At 38.9% G+C, this 19,031-nt stretch overlaps 1 protein-coding gene across 4 annotated transcripts in view; it reads right to left on the bottom strand.

Moving 5' to 3' along the window:
• The window catches only part of nlgn2a (neuroligin 2a), a 145,971-nt gene that overhangs the window by 93,991 nt on the left and 32,949 nt on the right, over window positions 1-19,031 (bottom strand). For all 4 annotated transcript variants that reach the window (XM_015051044.1, XM_015051042.1, XM_015051046.1 and 1 more), the window contains exon 2: window positions 6,055-6,132. The gene's annotated coding sequence lies outside the window, so the exon portion shown is untranslated. The remainder of the gene's footprint in view (window positions 1-6,054; window positions 6,133-19,031) is intronic.

The following is a 19,031-nucleotide window of genomic DNA, read 5'->3' as shown; positions in this document are numbered from 1 at the left end:
AAAACATCCTGTGTGATTTTGTCCAACTCATACAGGAAGTTTGTTGAGGAGAGGGGTTGCTGTGAGCGAAAAAAAAAAAAAAAAAAAAAAAAAGAAAAAGAAATATGCAAAGCATTTCCACCCATCATCACTGTTATTAAGCTAACGCTGTTTGGGAACGAAAGCAGAAACTCCAAGCATGTTTGCTTAAAAAAAATAATTTACCTGATGTTTAAAGAGGACTCCCAGTATTCAGATCTCCTCGAAAAATGTTTATAGCTTCCTATTTTAAGAGTGAAAACACCAAATATATCATAATACGCAGTGGAAACCGTCTTAGCGCTAGCACAAAAGCTAACATCTATAATCTTCGTTATTTCTGCTTTGGTGGTTCAGCCAATCAGCACCAAGGAAAATAAATGGCGCTTCTGGATTGGCTGGTTTTCGAGCATCAGCCAATAGTACGTCAAGAAGAATTAGGCAAAGGTATCTCAGTTTCCTAAGCAATATTTCTTTCTGCTCTCCAAAGAATATGCAAATTTTCCACAAATAATCTGGAGTTACTTACATAGTTTAACATAAAAACAGACACAATATTAAAATATGCAGTAAAAATAAGTTCAAAATAGGATTTAAATAAGATCAAACAAAATCAAATATAAATTAATTGTATTATTTATGAGAAGAATCTTCAGTACCACTGGGATGTTAAGGAAAAGTCAATAAATATATCAATTGATAAATAAGAGATGGTCAGGATTTAGGGCAACAACATAAATAGTTTTTTCGTCTGTTTGTTCTGCACTTTATTGAAACTCAAAGAATAACTTTAAGTAATCCAGGAGTCGCCATTTGCCTTCACTTACAGACAATTTCAACATTTAAGGGGGAAAAAAGAAAAGCCTTTCAGGAACCAGTGGTTTTTATTTCACGTTCTCAGTGAGCCAGAACACAGCATGCGGATTAAAGATCCATAAAACACTCAGCACTTCTCGCATAAGGAGTGAAATACGCTCGCCGACATGTCCGCTCACACCGATTCCCGCCCGTTTTTATCACTCCGTCGGCTGCGGCGTGATTCCTCCGCTTGCTCTTAATGCAACGAGCGGCATAAACATGGCGCCCCGCGGCGAAAGGGGGAGACGTCTGAAATAACAGCCGTCACGGTTCTGGAGAACCGGGCCCTACGGGGGGAGGTGCAGCCTTCAGAGGCGGCACAGCGTCGCTTATCGTTAACTACTTTGAGACTGAATTAAAATGTGCTGAAAGAAACAAAAGGGAGGAAATAAAACGCCTGAAATGAAGAGCTGAAGTGTTGAGGCTTCAAATGCACACCAGGTTTCTGCACATGGACGGTAATCCTGAAAGGACTTCCTGGTTAATTAAAGGTTAAATAAATAAGTAAAGTAGGAAAAAGCAAGGATTTTTAATATTATTAGGCTTCCATATCAATTCTAGCTTCAGGTAACGTCAAACCTCTTTATTTTATTGCTGCTTTTATGGTGTTTATTGCTAATTAAGATGGTAAGAAATGGAGAGCATAATAGGATTAGCGCATTTATTATTATTATATCCAAACCTTTAAGAGGTTTCCATTATTACCAGGGATTAGAGATGTAAGTTATTGATTAATGAGTTAAACTAAAGTTGATTAATCTTATTGATTAACTAATGATTAATTAATAAGCGGCCATTTTATTAAAAACTTGAGTTTTCTAATATGTTGACGTTGCTCTGTCATGAAGGAGTGTTAAGGGGAAAATTTAGGAGTTTCTTGAGTGTATATATTTCATAACAGAACCCAAATCGGACTTTGTTTGGACCGTTTCTCTTTCCCATTCTGGTATGGTGCCGCCATCTTTAATTCTGTATCAACTGACTCCTCTTAGAATGACCAGCGGCGCCCTCTTCTGGATGGCAGTCAAACTACAACACTAATGTTGCGTTCACACCAAACGTGATCTGAGCGTCCTGGTTTACATTCAGAGTCGACGCAGACACACATCGTGGCTCATTTTGCTGCGCGACTGAAGCGTTTTGAGCGTTTGATGCTGGAGTTGAAAAATCTGAACTTCTGCCGCTCGATGCGGAGCGTCAACCAATCAGAGAGACTCCGCTTTGTGACACAGTGATCTGTAGTTGGTGTCCTGCCAAGAGATGCAGGCACCAATGTGGGTTAAAGGTCGTCAAACTGGGCTCTGGTGAGACAAAAACAGCACTAATAGCGACCCACGTCGGCGCCCACAAAGCTTGTGAAACTCACAAAACCTGAGAATTATCTGGCATATTCAAGCACGAGCCGGGTGGCCACATTCTGCTGAATTCAGTAAATAAAACCCAGATAATCCCAACATTTAATCCACTATTGATCAAAGTAACCGGGAGATGAAAAAAAGCCCGTCGTGTCGTTATCAATAGAAACTGAACACAAAATGTTCAGGAAAGACACCCGAGTCTCCGTTATGATTGCAGAAGCTTTACTACATAATATTTTGGTGTCAGTTTCATCCGCCATTGTACAAACAGACCGGCTCCTCTCAACGTTCGCCTACTGCACACACGTCCAGCTTGAAGCGTTCGGTGTGAACGCACCATAAAAGAAGGTCTAAGTGGACATTATTAGTTAATTAATGGGGATTAATTGTAATCTAATAAACCATTAAGTGTAAGTCGATTAAATGTTTGTTCCTGGAAGAGATGCAAACAATTAATTGATTTACAATTCACTTTTTCCATTTTTCTCCCTCTTGACGTTTTTCTGGTCCCTTGTTGTGGTTTAGTAAATTCACAAAAAGCCAAACCGCAATCTCTTCACCACACCTGGACACACACACGCACACACACACACACACACACACACACACACACAACACTAACACAAACCTCAACGTTGATTTTCCCGTTAAAGTGGCGACACTGTGCTGCTGCAGCCACGGCAGCCATCTTGATAAATGAGTTTGCTGCCTTTAATTAGTGTCACATTAATGATCAGTGATCAATTATTCAGTAAAGACTTCTGAAGCACAAATTGTACATTTTTCCTCGAGCCAACTCTCTTGTTCTAACCGCCTACATTTGTTTCACCTACATTTAAGGAAACGTGAAGACGTACTCATGTTTTTACTCAAAATGGCTGCTTCTGTTGCTCTGCTTTTAGTACAGTCATAAATAAAACATGTTGCCACATCGTAAACAAACAAAAATCTAAAATAAACACTTTTAATCACAATAACAAACAAAATGTGGGAAAATCCAACTTACTCAGTGGTTAAAAGTCTGTTCTTTGGTTAAAAAATATAATTTATTTATGCAAAATAGATTTCATCAAAGCTTTGTGATGATCTGTGATGCTGCGGGCCAGTTTTTAAATACTTTCCATCTCACTTTGAACTTTGGTACGAGTGCATGGCATCAGAAACTCTTTGATATATCAGGATATTTTAGATACAAAATTGGGTCTTTTAGCAAGATATTAATCCAGATCAAATTATCAGAAATGGTTGCAAAATCCACCTTCCTTTTATTCAAATCCCACAGAAATAAGAAGGAACCATTATGTACAAAGTGTTTGCATTAAGGATGCCAGTAAATGTGTTGAACATGATTTCATGGATTTATTATTTTCAGTGTAGGATTATGCTGCTGCAGTCACAGATTCATATATTTTACGCCTTCTTAAGGATTTTTGCCAGTGCTGCCAATAAGGCAACAGACCACTCCATATAAAATCATTTTTTATTGTGATTTCCAGATAATTAAATAGCATGAAGCTTACACTGATAGACTTTGTTTCCAAAGAAAAAGCATAGAATATGAGATCAATAAAGAGATGTTCACAGGCCTGAGACCCGAGTTTTGACCGTTTCTGGTTCTGCAGTGGAACATTAGCATGTAATTTCTCTCAGTTTTCTCTCTCCCCTTTGCTCAGGCCTTAGAGGGGCGTGCAACGAGCTGCCGTCCACTCAGACCGGGACTGTTGAGCGAGCATAGGAAAGGCAGGATACTGGCTAATTTAAAAGACAGAACCCGCAATGGCAGCAATTTTCAAGCACAGCATAAAATGTTAACGAGTTTTTAACCAAAACACTGAGCTGAAACAAAGCCACAGAGAATTACATCACTCAATGTTTCTGGTTTTCATCAACAGGATGAAATGAAAAGCTGTGAGCCAGCATTAACAGTTCATACATGCTAATCGTTAGCATTACAAAGCTAATGTCTAGCAATCTGCAGCTCTGGAGACACAAGTGACTCACTTAATATATTAAATGATGAAATGTTTTTTTTATTTGCTTCATTCTTTTGTTTTGAACCCTGAGAAACAAACAACAACCCCACCGTGACCCCCACGGTAAAACGCCACTGTTTACTGCTAATCGCACTTAGCCTAGTCATTTAGCACAGCTATTATCTTTCTGTTGATTGTTTAGTTTATTGTTTTCTGTGTAACACTGTTATATCCTACTTTTTTCTGATTTAAAAGCGGTGCTGCAATTGTCTGGAGAGGCTGTTAGCACATTTATGCTAGTAGCAGTTAATGGGAATGCATTAGCCTTAGCTTATTAGCTGCTAGATGTTAGCTTCTTGCTACACAGAATAAAATTCAGCTTCAGTAGGAGTCTAAATAGTGTTCATGTTAAACTGTAAGACTGATTTAGTAGTTCTTATGCAACTTGTTAACTCTAGTTGCTACGATATTAGGTCAGCTAATCATTGCTAAAATTAGCATCCCCCTTATAGCCTCATCCAGCAGCTAAATAGACTTTGTTTTCTTCCTTTTAATGTATATTAGAGTTATTTAAAGCAGCTACTGTCAGGAGACTATGGTGTAAAATATATTTTCATGTGTTTTCATGTTTTTTTTATAGCCTTGTTAGCATGGCTGATCAAAACATGTCTCTGAACTGGTCTTTGAATGTGGCATGTCCAATAGACTTTCTATCGACTGTTTCTGACAAAATCATTAAATGGCAGGCGATGTTTAAAATATGCAAGATTTAGATGTTTTAATTTGACCTTCTTCATGAAAAATTCATTGTTTATCTGCTAATACAACCTGAGGCATATCTTAGTTTTCACAATGTTAATCTTAGCGTTTGCATTCATTCAGGAATGCTTGATTAAAGTCTGGTTTGCAGTAATTCCAACAGAGTGGCTCTGTTTTTCACCTGAATCATTAAAAGACAGACAGTCACAGCCTAAATACAACTGTTTTCAAGGTGATCTCAGACATTATCATTCACCAAGTCTGTTTTGTCTAATGGCTTTTGACTCCATTTTGACTTAAATTTGCTGGTTACTTTCCAGAAACCCAAAGCTTTTTGTTTAACATTTCAGTATATTGTCTTAGGACCAGAGGATTTCCGAAAACCTACATTGTTCATTTTGTTGCAATGTCTTCTAGAAAGGTCAAATCTCCTTTGGAAAACCTATTGTCCTAAGAATAATTGGATCTTAATGGTAAAGACTGACAGTCGTTACAATCCAGCGCACAACGCCACCTTTCTGCTGAAGTATTGAACAGCAGAAAGGTTTTAAAACAACATCTGCCCAATTAGTACAGTGCAACATTTATTTATAAATGTCCACCACCCATTAGTCCCAATGCCAATATTGATATTTGGGATTATTCTTCAGCTAAATGCGTAGCTAGTCTCTTTAATCGCTCCCAAAATGCCATTTGTAAAAACAGGAACCTGGCCTCACATTTTATTTGTGTAATGGATATGCGCAGCATTACTCATATGTTATGCTTGGGGGACATTCCCAGAAGTAACTGAGCTGGAATGATAACAGAAGAATTGTGTGATTGAGACAAATGGAGCTCCGCTGCACAATGCACAGTAACAATACATCAGCCACCAGCAGCAGGTATGTTTCTGCTAAGAGGATTGATGGAAAAATGGTGAGAAATTTCTCTTCTCTGCACAACAACATGCCAACATGTCCAAATACCCTGGATCCAGGCCCATAATGCATGCAGGAGCCCACTGGGAATATATTAGCATGCGATAACCGCCGCTGGCTTTCACTGTTAGATAAAAGGTAGGACATAAGCAAAGAGGAAGATCTAACCTGCCGGCTTCTCCAGATATTCTTGAATGAGTTGACCTCCAGATTTGTTTTCTCAGGTTGTGCAGTCACTATGGGGTCCTAAACACAAAAAGGCAATTTGTTAACAAACAGAACATGGGCATAAAAAAAAAAACACTTACAGCTGTTTTTCTTCTACAAAGTTGTGGCTTTTTATTGGTTCCATTTGAGCAAAACTGATATTTGATCACTTCATTAAGCAGAACCGTGTAAACGAAACCACAGCCCAATACAACAGCAGCTCTGCCAGTAACTCATAACTTTAATCAAGCTTGTCCCTTTTCGTTTTTAATTACACTTCATGTTGATTAATGAGGCCCACCGTCTTTACATAGATTTTTAATATAATAACCTCCGGTATATTAGCAGAACTCCATGTCAGACTTTTTCAATAAACTTTTCTCCAGGTTCATAAATGCCTTTAAGAATTAAGTTCATGTTTTTTGGCGTTTGGGAAATGAGGTCTTTCAAAAACCTCCTGGTTGTTTAAGGCACAATCAACGCTACCTCGCAACCGAAGCTGAGCTCCAGCACGTTTGGTCAGCTGGTTTTACCGCTGTACAATGGCTGCTGGAAAAGACAGGCGTTTTGTTGTTGACTTACAATTCTTGTTGGTTGTAAAGGAGGCTCTACTAATGCTTTTCAAGGATCTACAACTGCATAATTACACGTCTGTGAGTGTAAGCACTGAGTTGGGGGCGTGGCCAGCAGCAGGATTTAAAGGGACAGGACGCCCTAAAACAGCTGAAAATGGACAGAACTGATCAGACTGAAATCTCATTATCTACGAATTATTTAGTGTAAAAAATATAACAAACATGTTTTATATAAACCATAGACCTATCCCAACCCGTTTTTTGTTGTTGTTGAATTGCAGAAATACAGATCTGGATAAGATGAAGAGCCCACTGCACTGAACCCTGTTGAAAAGTTCCTGGTTTTTCCACCAAATATTGATTCCTGATCTCTTCCTGAGTTAAAACATTAGTTTTGTTGTTTCTAAATGAATATCAACTTGTTTTCTTTGCATTATTTGAGGTCTGAAAGCCCTGCATCATTTTAGTTATTTTGACCATTTCTCATTTTCTGCAAATAAAAACTAATTTCATTGACATGTTGTCAGTAGTTCATAAAATAAAACAATGATCATTTTACTCAAATATAAACATATAAAGAGTAAAATCAGAGAAACTGATCATTTTAAGTCATCTCTTAATGTTTTCCAGAACTCCATGTCCCATTAGAGGTGGAAAAACGTATTTATTTGCTGTATTTAAAAACCTGTTAGTACACTTTTTTTTTAAAAATCCCATAAAATGTCTAATAAATCCTTACTTCCAGATATTTTGTGCGTAAATGGAGACATTTTAGTTGCTATACAAGACTCGACTTGAATGTCTAGCTTCACTTCCCACCAAGGTCAACCGGAGCGACTTGGTTGACCTCTGGGGTCAAACTCGTCATCTGTAGCTTCTGTACAGCAGCGTGAGCCATGCAACAGTGCGCCTGGAGCGGACGTGCAGTAAGACTGCATTCACAGCCCTCTGAGCTCTCGCATGAGCGCATGTTAGCATATCTTTGTTGGCACGTGGCTCGTCCTCCAGCAAAGTTGCCCTTTCGCCCACTCTCGTACGAAATAAATAAAAAATAAAGTCTCATTGAATATTAAATACGCGTAGCAGTGTAATGATGACAGAGACCCAGAGCTAGCCTCTAATTATTCAGGCTTCCACTGCTGACTCAATGAGGCTCCCACAGGGGCCTGTGGAGCCTCCCTTCAACGCCGCTTCTCCTTCAAACAGTGGCGAGCCGCAAAGTCACCCTTCCACTTCACTTTCCTTAAAGGCTGCCGGTCTCCAAATGCCATTAAGCACAGCACATCAGTTGCTTGCTTACAGCCGAATCGGTGTGGAGAGGAGCTGTATTTAAATGACTTCGCCACCCCGCTGTTAGAAGTCGAACGGCGTCGCACAAGACGAGTCGGCGGCGGCTATGAATATGCAGCCGAATTTGCACAGACGCAGATGTTTGCATCTGTTGGAGTAAAAAGGGAAATGAAGGGGAACGTTTTGCTGAAATGAGCCCGTTCTCTTTGCTAGAAAGCAGCTCATTCTGCGGAGTGGTGCAGAGCTGAAAATAGACGCACAGTGGCCTGCTGAATAAAAGATGACAGGACAGCGCGGCCGTGCACTCGCAGTACCCTTCGCAGAGGCGCTGCGTGTTTGTTGCATGTCCAAGCGCACGCGCAGCTGGGCTTCAAAGGTTCTTTTTTGGGGGTTTTTTCCAGTTTTGCTTTGCCATATGCACACGAATAATGTAATTATATACTAAAAAATTAGAAATAGATGTCTCCAAGAGCAGCTTTTATCCCCGTTAGCACGCATGAGCAGCTCCTTTTCCACTACACCTGACCAATGAAGCGAAACGCTGGAAGAGGATTTGGAAAAAAAAAAAAAGAAACTTCTTTTTTATTATTTGAATTAAAAACCTCTCAACATGACAGGAAATTAAAGTCAAGAGCTCATTATTTACACCTAATTTCTCTTTTCTTCTTCCAACATTTTTTTTTTTACCAAAACCTGAGGGAGGATGTGATGAAATGTTTATCCACTTCTCTCTACACACCCAGCTTTGGTATCTAAAGCGCTACCAACTTGAAAAGCGGCGCGATGTGGCGGCGGCGGTGGCTGCTTCCCATTTGGCTAATCTGTATGCTCTCTGATAAGAAAGCTTAAATCCTCCATCCTGCCTCCGTGCCATGAAAAACAAAGGCTTTACCTAATAGCAAATCCGAGCCATATTTCACACAGCACTTTGATTTTGCTTTTGCTCTCCAAGCACGAAGTAGCTGGCTGCACCGGGGATTGCTGAGAGGGAGGGATTGGAGTCCAGGGACAGAAACAGAGATTGTGTTTGTTTATTCATCAGAGTGTAAGCAGGTAAGTATGACGATTCCTGCAGAATGTGTGTATGCTTTTGTTGTTTCTAATTTGTTGACTCATAATAAACAAAATTGCAGCTTTTTAAAATCTGATCAGGGTGATAGTGAGAGTTTCATGTCAGGATAGTAACTCACATCTGCAAGCATGACTTATGTAATTATGTCAGCAGTACTAAAAGTCATCCATGCGCCCCTGGTGAACATACATAGTTGATTAAGAAACTTAAATGTACAGGAGCGTATTAGAGTTGTCGTAGATAGAAAAAGAAAAAAAAGGAGTAAATTTCTGCCAAAAACTCTAAATTTTTCTAGTAAGAACAAGGACATTTCTGAGCTCCGAAAGTGGAAAATTTGCAAGAAAAAAAACTCAGAAATCTCAAAATAAATTGTGGANAANCNTTGAAATTTTTTCTAAAAAATTTCAGAGACTAATCTGAAAAATTCAGATTTTTTTATAGCATTAGGGCCATTGTAGATGGAAAAAAGGAGTGAGTTTATGCCAAAAGCTCATACATTTTCTTGTTTCCTGAGAAGAAAAACATATAAATCCAACCGTCCCATTCTGTGTGATTTGGCTTCCTAAAAGCAGATTTTGTCAAATCAATATTATGCTGTCAATGCAACAAAAGCGTTTGTATTGTTTTTTTGGGTTTTTTGTATGTAGAAGAGGACAAAATGTGGACAAAAAAAAAAAGCGGAGAAAATAACGTCTCTTTGCAGCAGCTCTTTGTAGTGAGGGAAAAAAGGCATGCTGAGAAAGAAAAGAGTGCATGGTGAATCTATTATTCCAGGAGACTTCAGATGTTTTGCTTCAGGCAAGTGTGACTTTGCAAAAGCCTGTTTTTCACAAAGGCTGTCGATTCTGGACTATTTTAGGTGTCTATCTGGCCGAGTCCCTCTCCTCTGCTGCCGTCTTCTTCACCTCCGTCCATCCCTTTAATAAAGAGAGGAGGGCCACTCTTACTGCTAACCCACCTCTGTGCACACAGTACCGCTCGGGCTTCACAGTTCGCCTCAAAACTCGGACTCTGACTGAGTGGAAGTGTGTGTCTCAGAGTGTGATGGACAGGTTGTGTAATACAGCACTTAAAATGGCCTTTGCTTTTTTTGTTCTCCAGCCTGTCCGAACCGGTTATTCACAAACGGTCGAGCCCCAGCACCCTTGATTAATGACTTCTAAAATAGTCAACCGGGAGAAAAGAAAATCTCTTCAACTAAAAAGTGAGGACAAATTGGAGTGGAGAGCTAATTTTTATGACTTCTCGCACCAGCAGTAGGTGGTTTTGGCTTTTAATAGACATAGGAACATACTGAATATAAGCGAAAGCAATCAAGTCCACAACAGGAAGTGTTGGCATAATACTCATTAGTGGGGTTTATTTTTGGAGAAGTGTAACAAAATGATCAGCAAGGTCCACACAAAACAGTATTTATCCACCAAAGATCCAGCTAGAAAGCATTTACTTCATGATTATTTTTCTAAAATGTCCTAAGAAAAATATGGTAGGCATTAAAATAATAATTTAATAATAGTTTTTAATAGTCTTCCAAATTGAAAGCCTTTAGAAAATGATTTTAGAAAATGAATTGTTCCTCTAAAATAAACAGTAATATTTAAGAAAAGATTCTGAGAATGGCTAAAGCAGTGCTAGGTTAAAGATTCTCCCAAAACAATTGTGCTAACTTTGAAAATGTTTCCCTTTTTCTAAGCAGATTTTAACTCCTTTAGCTTATATTTGAAGATTATTAATCTGTTCTGGTTTATTTTTGTTTTGCAGTGTGCATGCAGTGAAAGTGTTTTTCTGACTCTCTTCTTACACATTGAAACCCTGAATCACATTAGCATTAGCAATAACACTAGCATGCTAACTTAAAAGTCTAGACAACATGCTGTAGTTTACTGACAAATATGTTACTGATAAAACAGTAATTTTGATAAATAGAGAAATTTTAACCACCTGAGAGGAGTAGTGATGGGCTAATTTAAGAGTAAAACCTGTTTATTGTCATGTTTTCGCTGTGCTAAAGCTAGCTAGCTTAAAAACAGTGTGGATTATGAGGAAATTAAAAGCCAAAACAGGAAATAGATAAATGATATTAATATATATTTTTAGGCTTAATAGGGACCTGAAATAGTCATAATTATGTCCATAGGAATCCAGTGTTTTATCTGAATACTGAAATTAACTTGGGCTAACAAATTTGCTGAAAACTCAGTTTTAATGAAAGTAAGTAAAACTTACAGCTCCAGTGTCAAAATAACATTTCTATTTACTATTCTAACCAAAAGAAACCAGCAACAAACTATCCAAGTCATATGTTTTTCTTCTAAGCGTCTTACTGTCTCTTGTGGATTTAGCTATAATTTCCAGTAGAGGACAGCCAATGACATGACTGGCGCATCACAAATGCGTCTCTACTTTACGGGTTAATGATTAAATCATCAAACGTATCAAACTTCAATTAGGTCTGTGGAGACCCCACAATGTTGGAGAGTATCTCGCTTTCATATTCTTAATTCTGGCTTGTTTGCCAACTTTAAGAACCGAAGCGACAGAAGTGGAAGATTTTAATATTTATCCCAAGGTCGAGTAAAGTTTATTCGATGCAAGAGGCGAGACTGGATGATCTGGTGAAAAAGCGAACACGAGGGGTCACGATGGGGTCAGGAAGAGGGGGAAAAAACACAGAAAAGATGGCTGCAGAGGAGGGATGCTGTTGTGGGGCAGTGTCATTATGGGCTTGGCAGCTGCTTGGAGGGGAGATGAGGGAGATGTGGGAGGCAGAGAGCAGGTGTGCGGGTGTTATTGGTCAGGACCTGATGCGTCCCAGAACAGAACCGCAGACATCCCGGCCAGCTGAGCCAAACCGACTCTGGCTCTGTGCAGCCACACTCCTTTCCCTCTCATTTATCCCGTTTTATTTACTCACGGCTAATTTCAGATCTGCTCAGCGGCGTGAAACGGCCCGCTGCTCTGACTGGCCCACAGAGGCCGTGGTGAAAATGTGTCAACTGAGTATTTGTCACTGTTTTCATTCTGAATATAAGTGAAATGTAGGAAAAAGATGCAAATGTAAGCAATTGGTGAAATTTAAAACTTCAACAGGGTCCACTCCTCCAGAAGGCAATTAAACTAAACAATCATTTTAGTAATCAACCTATCAAGTCTGCTGATGATTAATTGAATAAAAAAACTTGATAAAAGAAAATATTGATAAATCTTGGCATAACAGCAGAATTAACAGTTATCAATATCACCTGGTTTATCCCCAACAATCACTTTTCTATAGCTTAAGAAATTTACCTGAAACAATGAGTTTTACTTCTGAAGTCAACCTTCACAAAGATACACAAAAATCTGAAATTATATTCAATTTAATAAAAAAGAAGTAAAGCAACAGGCTGAAAAAAGACACTTTTCATAGTTTACCTATTCATGTTCAGTCAGTTTAACAGACAAACTCTCACTCTGAACAGCCATTTATCACTTTTATGTCCATGTGAGCGACTGGATCTCTGACACTTTCATCACACGCACAAACACACATTTAAGGACACCTAAAAAAACTATAAAAACACAGACAAGAGGACATTTGGTCACACTACGTTGTGCTAATAGCGCTTAATATTCCTCAACAACTCACTGGCAGAAGTGAGAGCGTTGCGCAACATAAATAATATCCGTCCGAAACAGTAAAACATAATTTAACGAAGCTTCGAGACAGGTAGGTGATCTTCCTCAAGATGTAATAATCAAGGCTCTTGAATCATTGCAGGTCGAGTCCAAGCCCTCCGGATGACGCAAATAGAGGGTAAAAGGGTGTGAATCCCAATCTTTCTGCATGGATTTCACATTTTCTTCTCATACCTGGACAGGTTCTCTCCATTTTCCACCCACACTCCAAACATATGTATGGTTTCTTAAAACTGAGATACCTCAAAATGCACCAGTGGCAATGCCAGTCTATAGTCAATGTTCCACCTTCAGTTCTGATTTCAGCTACAATAAACGCTTCAGGATTAGATCTGTTTACGCCACAGTGACCGACACAGTGCCGTCCCCCACCAGTGTCTGACCAAGCAATTCAGGGACACATTTGTTAAATTACTGAATGTCTTGTTTCTACAAACAATGATCGTCCAACTCAATAAAGGACAGAAAAGTGGCAGAAAAACATGTTTGGCATCGACAGAAAGGCTACATGGATGCAGCTAACACCATCAACTCTGCTGCAAATCTTACAAATGTATTTACTTAAATGTGGGAAAATTAACAGGCTTTCTGAGAAACGATTTATGTAACCCAAATTTTCTTTTTTTTTATGCCACATTATTAGAAAATGAACAGATTCTTTTTCTTTAAGCTGCACAGTCACGCATCTCTGTCATTGCCGCTCTTCACCTTGACTTACGAGGACACAAAGATCTCTATTAGTCCAGGTGTTTTTGTTACCTCGCCGGCACGATATAAGTGCAGCTAAAGAAAGCCAGAGCAACACGCCATGAAGCCTTTCCCATTTACCCCTGAAGCACAAAGCGCAGTGCGACTGATTCCAACTTCTTGGATCGATAAGTCATAAACAAAATGTCCCTTTCTGACTGTCGGTAGCCGAGGAGCTACAAGCTGATTTTCTATGAAAATTAGTTTTTCCTCTGGGCGATGTGAATTACATCGGGGGAAATTAAGCGTCCGGGTGGTGCAGAGATGAATAGGAGCTACACTTAAAAATAAAATTTGATTTTTAAGATATACCAAGATACAACGTATTGCTATTACAGAGGGAAAAAAATGACAGAAAAACCCCAGAAGAAAACACTAAGCGCAACTTCCTTCTTCATAAAATGTAAACAAAACGTTGTGACGTCAGATTTTTGCGGCTGTAGGATTTCTCTTTTGCTTTTGGCAAAAGACCAGAAGCCATTTCTTCCACCAGAGAATTTGTTTTGGTTTTATTTACCTAAAATGCCCTGTGTTGTAGTCCACTTCCTGCTTTTGGAGCGGTCTCTGATCTGCTTGACGTTCACATCCGAATTTGGACTGCGGCAGAGTTCACTTTAATCAAACCGAGATTGAGGATTATTTTCGTTTGATTCCTCCCAAACAAACTGGACTTTCTGGGCAAACAGACTAGAGTTCAATTAAATCTGACTGAAAAACGGTGATGTGAAAGCAGTCTAAATCAATTTCTGTTGCACTGGTTAAAAAATGTAATAGACATGAATCTGTGCGTCATGTTTTGGTTTCTGCTAATTGGAAATAAACATGAACTATCCAAGGTGATTTTTACTCCTATGAATGATTTCTGAAGACCTTCTTTGCTTCCTGCACGTCATTAGTGAAAGTTTGTGAGCTGTTTATTGAAACAGCAGGAATTTGATCTCCAAGTCGATTTCTTCGTTGCTCAATGGGTCGCAGAGAATCCGTCCTCGTTCAATCCGTCCCTCCAGAAGGCTCATTTACAGCCTCCGAGTCGATCCGTCTCTTTTTGTTTGCTGTCCTTGGGTTCTGCCTCTGACTCACTTTCTGCCCGGCTCTCCTTTCCCTTCATCTAATCCCTCTACACATGCACCGCCGCTGCACTGGCTCAAGCCCTCTTAGCGAAGGAGGGAAATGAAGAAGAAAGAAATAACAGGGGAACAAAGCAACAACAACAAAAATAGAGAGACCTGTGGTAAAATGAAAGGAGTTGGTGGTGAAAAGGATGGAGATAAAGTGGGCAAACACAGATGAGAGGGACGGAGGGAGGCTGCGTCACCGCTCCCATCTGATATGACGGAGAAACACGCAGAGAGGGAAGAGAAGCGGAGCGGCGGATTGATGGGTTTAAGATGTGGAGAGCCGTAAAGAGGCAGAGGTCTATTAAAAGTGCAGCGTTGGGACGGTGGTGATTTAAATGAATCGTTTCGGCGTGACAGCGGTCCGCTCCTGCAGTGTGTTTTGTACTTCAGCGGCTATTTGATGTGTGCATATCCATGAGTCAGTGTTTGTTTATGTGTGTGGAGGGTGCGCTGATGAGTCAATACTGTTAGTGGAATATTTAGCTTCTGTTTGAAGGTTTTGTTTTGTTTTGTTTTGTTTTTGGTTTGAACATTCAACCATCAAATATCGGAGATGAGAAGATGGAGGGGAAGAGAAACGCAGAGCAACATGGTTCCCAGAGAGCAAACCGCAGCTCTGAACTTATTTAATCCTGCGGTGCTGACGTTGGCCGGAGAAATAAATCTACTGCGGCAAAAGGTTTTTCTTCTGCTTGAGTTCTTACTTTCAAACAAATTGTTTCTACAGACGTGTGAGTCTGCAAATCTGTATGTGCTGGATGTACAGCGCTGCGGAAGCCAGCAGTAAATTCTTTTCCACGGCGCTGCAGCGTTCCGGTGTTGAACGTTTCCACATCCTGTCACAGTGCAAACGCAAAATCCTATGTTTCGTCTGGAGATTTTGTGAGATGGAACAACAGGAACTGGTTGGTATTTGGGCTTTGGTTAGGAGGGGAGCGAAAATGATGCAAACTTTTCTTTTTCTTTTACCAAAAATGTCTTTCTGGTAGTGTTTCTCTGACAGGGTTTTAAATTTTTGCTTAGTTTTTGTCTAATTCAGATAGGTTTTAGAGCGTGTTTGCTAGTTTTTATAAGTTAAATATTGTTTAGTTTGTTTTCGTAGTTTTAGTTTCTTCATACTTTGGTTAATTTTTTTAAGTGCAGAATTCAAAATGTATCGATTATGTTCGCATTGATTGGGTAATGAATACTCAACTTGAGACAATTTTCAAAAAATTTAATCATTTATGGAGGAATAACAAACTTTTGCTGTCGCCATTCAGTCAGGCTTTGACTAGGTCAGTGATTCCCAAAACCTCCCAATTTGTGACCTACGAAATAATGTAATTTAATATAGTGAGTCAAATCAAATCGGAAACAAGGCAATTCGAAGCTTTATGCCATAAAAACATAAAGAAACAAGAAGTAAATGTTATATTTCCTCAAATTCCATCATCAGAATCATCAAGATTACACATTAATTTCATTTACAAGCAATCAAAGGTGGTTCTAAACAAGCTTTTAGACCTATAAAAGAACTCAGTGTTTCAGCAGTTTTGCAGTTTTCTAAAAGTTTGTTCCAGATTAGAGGAGCATAAAGAGCAGAGGAATAAACATTTATAAAGCATTTTGAAAACAATAAATGATTATCATCCTGCTTTTTGTTGATCGAATTTCAATAAAATAATTTAGAAGTTTTTGTTAGCAGTGTGACAAAAGATTCGAAAGTTACGACAAGCTTTTTCAGGAAAATTTACATTTATAATGAAATTACTTGAACTTTGCTAGAACGCTGCAGCAGCAGCTGATTTCCTTGGAGTATTTATTTTGTATACGTGCACAAAAAGGTTTTATATCACCAATATTGTACAAAGATCTGACGACCTGAAGGAAATACAAAGTGGCGCTGAAAAATCTTCCACCTTGATCCTTTATTATTTACGCTACATAAACAACATCCACCACGGACCCCTGATACCAATTTCTATGCAAATTGAACAACACTGTACGCACAGTGATCCTAATAGTGTTACAGCATCTTCTAACATATTCCTGCAGTCTCAAAGATGCACTGGTCTTTTAACCAATAAATGCACACACAGTAAATCACTTTGTTTACCAGCCCTATTAGCATTCTGCTGCTCTCCTGCAGTAGAAAGGATTCGGTTAGGTATAGCAAGGTTTTAAAAGTTAAAAGTTGGTTTCAAAACCAATAAAACCCTGGTTTAAAATGCTTTTAATGAAAATCCAGAGAAGGTCTGGAGAATAAAGTGATGCAGAAAGTCCTCCTCCACCTATTGCCGCCTGTAAGCTAATTGAAGCTGCTTAACTTTCCCCTTCTTACAAAAGAGGATAATTTTGCTACTTTTATGAAACTTATGTTGCTCCATAAAACAGTAGAGGTGCCATATTGAGAAATTTAACTTAAATTGTAAGACCTTTAAGTAAATATAATCATTAAATCAATTAGAAAATGCATCCCGATCAGTCTTGCTTAAGTGAAAATTAAATATACTTTTCATTAAACCCACATTCTCATATGTGTGTAATTAATCCACATAAAGTGTTTCAGTTGGTGAGAAAGTTTCTGAAATAAATGGACTAACGTTATAAATTATTGAATGGATCTTAATTTGACACATTTACTTGTGAATATCAAGCATGATTGTGTATTTTTAGGAATTTTCAAAGAAAAAGAAAGAACAAAAAAGGACCAAAGACAGAAAGGAACAAAAAAAGAAAAAGAAAATACCAAAGAAAGAAGCAGAGAAAGAAAAAAAGGAACCAAAGACAGAAAGAAACAAAGAAAAATCAAAAGAGCCAAAGACTGAATGGAAAAGAAAAAGAACTAAAGTAAGAAAGAACTAAAGAACCAAAAGAGACCAAAAAAGAAACACCCAAAGGAAGAAAGAAAGAGGCCAATATTTATTTAGGTAAGATATTTTACCTCCTTTACTGTCAGGCTTTTATTTTGGTAAATGAACAGAACGCCACTTCTCTTGGGCTCCACTGACACAAATCAAACTCCACGTCTCCCATCAACGTATAAATAAACCGTAATGTTTGCTTCACAAAGAAAACCCTCAGTTTCTGAGTCCCACTTTGATTAAATCTCGTCATACTTACAGCTATATATATTTTTAAAGCCAGATTACTGCGGCGGCAGCGGCAGGATGACATGTAATCGGTTCTCTTTCCTGACCTCGCTTGGCGACGGCCTCGGATGTCCTCGCCAGTTTCTGCCCTTCACTGCCCACTGATGCCCAGCCAAGGCTCCTCCCCCCCCCCCCCCGGGGCCATTCTGCTGATGGCGAGGCCGGCTAATATCTGCTTATCTGGCTCCCAAACCACGCTCTGACACAGGGACGGTGGTTAATGGCTGACCAGGAAGTGCCGAGTCAGCAAAAGTGGAAGCCAAGGTGGAGGAAGGGGGGAGAAAGTGTCACTTGTCATGAAATAGTGGCATTTTTTACTGGGCTCCAGGCCAGTTTGCATCAGTATGTTCCCGTGTTTCAGATGTAGAAAAGTCCAGACAATGGATGTTGCTTTTATATAATTTAGAGTTTCAAATATTGATTTAAAAGAAAGGGGTTACCAGCTACGAAGCACAAGAATCTAACATATATTAAAAGCCCCACTTCCACAGACTTGGCATTATGCTTCATAACAGGAATGTTGAACTCATTTTCATTTTAGGCTGTTCTCAAAGGACCGGTTGTGCCAGGACGTATTGATGAAACCCATTTAACAAACTGCTAAAATATTAATAAACATCTGTCCCTGTATTTAATAGGTACTTCTTTAGATTAAATAAAAGTGAACATTAATAACTCCCGATTTTGTGTGTGTGACTTTTGGCAACCAAAATCACCAAAATTTCACAAATTTTATTTGATGTGAAGTTTGTCAGCATTTGTCTCTTCATTATTCAAATTTGCCTTGTTTAGTAAAGTAGACTTTGTTTCTCCAGTGACGGTACAGTTGGTGGTTACCATAGCAACCAGTAAGCGTTAGCTCCTCCCCCTTTTTTTCCTGTCGCTGTCGGTAACCGTTTTCTTTACAAGTATTTTATTTTAGACAAATTTAATCACGTACAGTGATTCATGAGTAATTTTGCCATGTTTTTTAAATGTTTTCAAGTGTTATTATTAATGTTGTCCATTTTAGTTGTGTTTAATTTTACAGCTGCTGATTGGGAGATATTGTGCTGTAGTTCGTTTAGGGTCATTTATTGTATTTTATTTAATGTTTAGGGGCAGAAGCTGCTGGACTGATGTTAACCACCAACTTGATTTATCTACTGGACCTGGACATTCATGTTTGCCACAGTTGAGTAGTAACGTTTTTTGAAAAAAAAAAAAAATTACTTTTAGGAGAACTTTTACTACACTTTACTTTTTGCTTAGGCTGCACAGTGGCGCAGTTGGTAGAGCTGTTGCCGTGCAGCAAGAAGGTTCTGGGTTCGATTCCCGGCCCCGG

Source organism: Poecilia latipinna, unplaced genomic scaffold (assembly GCF_001443285.1).
Source record: "Poecilia latipinna isolate Pla-1442-1.1 unplaced genomic scaffold, P_latipinna-1.0 Scaffold1026, whole genome shotgun sequence".
Taxonomy (NCBI): Eukaryota; Metazoa; Chordata; class Actinopteri; order Cyprinodontiformes; family Poeciliidae; genus Poecilia; species Poecilia latipinna.
Note: the sequence above shows the minus strand (reverse complement) of the source record. Positions and strands in the feature narration are given on the sequence as shown.